This window comes from Protopterus annectens, chromosome 1.part0 (genome assembly GCF_019279795.1).
Source record: "Protopterus annectens isolate FY-2018-M chromosome 1.part0, PAN1.0, whole genome shotgun sequence".
In the NCBI taxonomy this organism is placed as follows: Eukaryota; Metazoa; Chordata; order Ceratodontiformes; family Protopteridae; genus Protopterus; species Protopterus annectens.
In genome coordinates this window covers 896,318,681-896,324,680 of record NC_056725.1, presented here as the reverse complement: position 1 = coordinate 896,324,680, position 6,000 = coordinate 896,318,681, and positions in this window count along the sequence as shown.

Genomic DNA, 6,000 nt, shown 5'->3' with positions numbered 1-6,000 from the left:
CGCAATCAACTCTGTTCTGCCCTTCTCCATCAAATTCAGTTCTGTCGGTATTCGAGAGAGTGCATCTATGCCATAATCATTACTTATTACAGTGAAAAGACTTTTCACATCTAGTGTCACCATAATATAATGCCCTTCCTCACCTACACCTATACTCTCTTTCAATGATGTAAAAAATGTCCTGTATCTCTTAATACCCCTTTCAAAGAGTTTAGACAAGGTCTCAACATGCACTCTAATCAAATGGAAATGTTTTCAGTAATCCACCCCCTCCCTGAGACAATGGGTTTCGGGGGGGGGGGGGAGGTTGTGCAAGTTCTTGTGTACTTTTGTTAAGGCTTTAAATGCAGGAGTTATGGGATGCTCTATCCACAAAAAGTGAACTGCAACTTTAACATGAACAGAAGGGAAAGTGTGGAAATAAATGATGGATAACAAGAGGAATGGTGAGACTGTTGCAGTGATTTGGCTGCTTTGGGCCCCAAGCATATAGAGGCTGCTGTGAGCCGCCAAGCCAACTATTCCATTACATGCACAGGAGCACTGCTCAAGGAACCAGTTGTTGGAGAGGAGAATGGACATTTTTTTGCCTCCTTACCAACACCTGTGAAGAAGAAAGGAGATTGGGAACATCCACAACACAAGAGCAGAGAGACCAAGAAACTGAGGATCTCACAGTGACTGGTGAAAGTATTGTGCTTACACAGGTCGACACATGGGGTAGAGATGGGCACCCCCTGTGCAAATACATATGCTAACCTGGTACTGTCGCATTGGGAGAACAGGTATGTGATGGGGTCAAACAATAAATGGAGGGACAGGTTACACCTATACAGGCATTTCGTGGATAATATTTTTTTGTTGTGGAAAGGGGAAGAAACAGAGTTGTTTGATCTTGTTAAGTACTTAGAATCAACTACAACCTTTCTTAGATTTTCGCTGAGTTTTTCCAGCATACATATAGACTACTTGGATGTCAGGGTGATCCGAGATGAGAGGGGTTTAAGACAACCCTATATAGAAAAGAATGCTGGAAGAACAGTATATTGACACAGGACAGTATGCATCCTAGGTTCACTTTTGATAACATCATTACTGGACAGCCAGGGAGAGTATCTAGACTATGCACAGAGGAAAGTATTTTTGAAGAGGAAGTGAGATGCTTGGAAGGTAATTTCATAGAAAGGGGTTATAATAGGTAGAAGGTCCAGTGGATTATACAGACCAATAGAGATTTCAGGAATGATAGAATGTGTCCATGGGTGAAACATGATGCAGGGAGGGTTCCTGTGGTCAACAGTGGACAGAGACAGAGTGGTAAAATGAGACTTATGTTCACATATAGCAACAGCATACATGTGGTATGTAATATAGTCAGACAAAATTGGAAAATCTTACTTTCTGATGAGAGTATCAGGAAAGTTGTGGTGGAAGAACCTAGTTTTTGTTTCAGGAGGTAAACAAATTTAAAAGACTTACTGGGTAATGAGGGCAGACGTGAAAAACAGTGGATTGAAGTCAGGAGAGGCACTAGACCATGTGGGTCATGTAAGGTGTACCATTACATTAATGGGGCCATTAATTTTGTTCATCCTATCACAGGCAGGGTATATTCTTTCAACACCAGAGCTAACTGCAGGACCACGAATGTGGCCTATCTTGCTACCTGTCAGACATGCAATTGTTACTACATAGGGAAAAAAAACTACATGCTTAAGCAGAGGATATTGAATCATTTGTCAGCTATCAGGTAGACAAATGAACACAATGCCCTGTATAGACACATATCTGGTCATCAAGGACATTATTTTAAATTTATGGTGATTTGACATATGGTGAGTAACATCAGGGGTGGTGATTTAGTGAATGGCACTGAATATGAAGAGGCCAAATGGATAATAGAACTTACACCACACAGACATCCAGGGCTTAATGATGTAATTCCATTAAAACCTGCCTTCAAAAAGTCGGGTTCAGTATTGAGCACACATTGGTTGTTACTCCCTTTAAATGAGTGTTTGAATGTGAGCAATTTATCTGATGAAGGGCACAGCTCAAAAGCACTCATCAAACTTTGCATTTCTTGTTTTGTTTTATTGTTTTTATTGAGCTGTTAGATTAAATATTTATTTTCCAAGTGGTGGTAGCTGCTTTTTTTACATTTGGTGCTGTATACTTAGATATACTATACATAATACACAGTGATGTGCATTTGGACGTACTGTCCCTTTTCATAGTACTGCTTTATTTCTATATGTGCCACAATGTATGTGTTTTTACAGTGCTATGTACTTCTACTCTGCTACATTTTGTAATAATTGGTGTTTTTGCTTAATGACCCAGGTTGTGCATGAAAATGGTCCTTGGTCTGGCTAGCACACCCGGTTAACAAATAATAAATAAATAAATAACATGATCTAGTAAAATACAATATGATTCTGTCTTCATATATTTTGCAACTAGAATTCAGGAAAAAAAAAATTATGTGTTCATGCTTGCTGTGAACAAATCTGGTAGTAATTTGCAATGTTAGATTCTAATGGAACTGTGTACGTGGTAGGAATGTTGTTTTGCTCAATAATAAAGGACTCTACAACAAACTGAGTCTTCATTTATTTTATAAGATACTCAAAGATAATTTAAACTAACCTGTAAACAATGGATACAAATACAAGCTATCAACAAAATAAGTTGGTCAAATTTCTAACTTTTTAGTAAACGATAAAACATATGAAAATAGTAATATTATGAAATGGTCAGAAGTTATTATTGTGGTAATGTTGTAATAAAAATTTAAGTATTCATTTATGCTAAGGAGGGTTTTTTTGCCTTTATTTTTCATCTGTATCACCTTTTTCCTAGACTGCAAAGATTGTTATATATGAAACTATGAATCAGTTCATAGAACTTGCATCAAAATTCATGGGTACTAATGTTCTAACTCCCTGTAGATATGCATTAAATCACTTCATTTCCAGTAACATGAAATCAACTCTCTCTGACACAACATTTATTTCAGTCTTCCTTTCACTCATAACCCCTACCCCATTCCAGCCTATCGCCATACCTGAATCAGCTAATGACAGAATGGATAAGGGAATTGCATTTGCCTGAAAACCAATGTTCTCTAAGTAATGCAATATAAATCATTACTATAAAATATGCAATAGCCTCCTAAGCCTACGGAAAGCATTTAGTTATCATATACCTATCAATAGAAAATACTCAACACCTATAAGTCCAAAGGATCTTGTTGGTCCAATGGCACTGACATCAATGCCATATGCTAGAGTTCTTGGTTTTGAGTTAGAAATGCCTAATGTTATTCCTTCATGTCTGATTCTAGCAGGACTTAAACAGAGGGCTTTCTTTGTATTTATGTGTGCGTTTGCAATTTGACTGTCCGTAGAAAAGTGAGATGTAATTGATAGACTTTTAGGGGGAGGTCATAATCCCTAATCTGAATGTGATGTGCTGATTTATCTAGAAGAAGAGTTAAAGTAGCTGGATCTGATAATAAATGTCAACACATGTTAACAAGGGATGCACAGATGCTTAAAATATGTTCAAATATTCATGTTTATGCATGGCATTAATAATGTAAATTTGTAGAGCGCTGGCCTCTGCCATCATATGCAAACTGACAGAAGAGGAAATACATCATAGCAGCTTGTTTACTAATTAGTGTAGCTTCTTGGTTATTTCTGATACTGAAGACATTTCAGTGAAGAACATGCATTCTGTAAAGGTTGCAAGAAGACATTTGGACAGTCAACATACAGCTACTGTCATGAAATATATTAATGTGTGCCATAAAAACCTGGTAATCAAAGTATATCCAAGTCACTTTTATCAGAAGTTTCTAGATTTATGAAATGATGTACACTCAGTAGCTACAGGAATCTGATTCTGCACATCTGCTAATTAAACTTAGTACTTCTCTCATTAAATGAATTATGCAGGATAAAGGCAAACTGGGTGGACTACAAGACTCCTACATGCTGATGAATCCTAGGTGAATGCATATGTGTGTGCGTGTGCGTGTGTGTGTGTGTGTGTGTGTGTGTGTGTGTGTGTGTGTGTGTGTGTGTGTGTGTGTGTGTGATTTTCTTATTAATGTTTGGACAAACTGTATGCTCTACTGTTTTATATATTATGCTGTTGCCTAACCTTAAATCCTTGTTTTCACTGTGGTACATTCACTTGCCTTTCAGTTTAACTTTACCTGTACCTATTATTATGATAAAATAATATAATTTATCATCAGCCTTTTTAGACTTGCATGGTAGTTTAAAATAACTAGGTTTATCTCACATGAGGCACCTCTTGTCACTTTCCTCTAATATGTAATAAACTGCTGTTCTATAATACATTATTAGGATCATAGGGATTACAAGTCAAGTAAGTCATGAGACCGTGTGTACCTTGTTACATTCTACTGCCAAGATGTAGCCCCATGTTTTTAAGGGAAATACAAGTTGGGTCAAGGGTAAACTTGTAGATACTACTTCAGTCATCAAGGTTAGTATTAAAGGAAAAAAGGGTGTTGGAAACAAGGGTGTTGTTGTGCTCATCATGGTGGGGGATTTTTTCCAGACATGATGAAACCAATCACTGAGTAATGACTCTTTCCCTTCAATGTGTTTTGTGTGGGTTCAAATCATTGCTTGAGGTGCCTGTGTAACTATTCATCCTGTGAAGGATGTGAAGCATAGATCTTCATGCAGGAGTCTGTAAGAGGTAGATTATAGGAACTGAGCTTCTAGTGTTTCTTTATAGCTAAGGGTCTTTAGCCAATACTCATTTTTGTCATGATTCTCTGATGTATTTCTAGCTGTATGGTGTGTCTAGAGAGATATATACTGAAAGATGAAGTGCATTCAATAATTTGCTAATTAGGTCAGAAATCAGAAGGACAATTTCATCCTTTGACAATGAAGTAGTTTTGGAAATCAGATGAGCTAGGCAGAAGCATTTCCTAACGATCATTGCTAACTATTGTTGCTACTTGGTGGTCAAATGTGAGGGAACTTTCAAATTTTGTACTAATATTTGCATTTCCTCCTTGCAATATACAGGGATTTCAAAAAGCTTTCTAAGCATTGCAACCTGGATATAGAACCCCACTGCAATCACCATATTTTCTCTCTTCTGCTTCTCTTGACTCTTCATGAAACATTAATGGCTCTTCCCTTCTAATGGATGTATATCATGAAAAGCCATGAGACTATGCTCCAGGCCTTAGAACTGGTCCACTTACCTGACTTTATCTGTAGCTCATTATGAGGTTTTTTTTGCTCTCCTACCTTCTGCTCAGTAGTCATCTAGAAATACTCTGACGTACCATGAGTGGAGATACAACACTCTACTTTGATTTATGTGTGAATGTATGAATGATGGCACTGACTAATCTGTTATGAATCTACAATGCTTCACTGATTATAAGACTTCCCTGAGACTCAGAATACCATCCTAATGATGCAATCTCAACCCAACTTTGGATGAGCAAATAAGTTATCTAACCACTTTTATTCCTCCATCCTCCAAATAGTGCAAAGTAATGGTGAATATGTGAATGACAAGTGCATACTGCATTTAACTCAAGTACAGAACAGACATCTTACTTAGCCCAGTAGTGCTAATATGTGAATAAATTGACCATAAATTTATAAAATATGTAAACCTGTTAAGCTGTTTCTCATGGACTATTGATAGCTATCTGTTTGGTGACTCCATTCTTTCTTCTGGCCTGTATTCTTAGTTACAAAGGGAAATGCAATAACTGTATTGTGTTATGATATATCATTTTCTTACACAGAAATACTGTCAACTTACTATGCATTGCTTTTTTACAATTAAAACATAATATCACATGCAGGTAAACTTTGTTGGAATGCAAATTTACATGATAAATAAGAGCGCTACTGAATTACTTGCAGGAAAGGAAAACCTGGAGCATTCTTCCACTCCCACCATTTTGTAATACTTGACACCAATGCC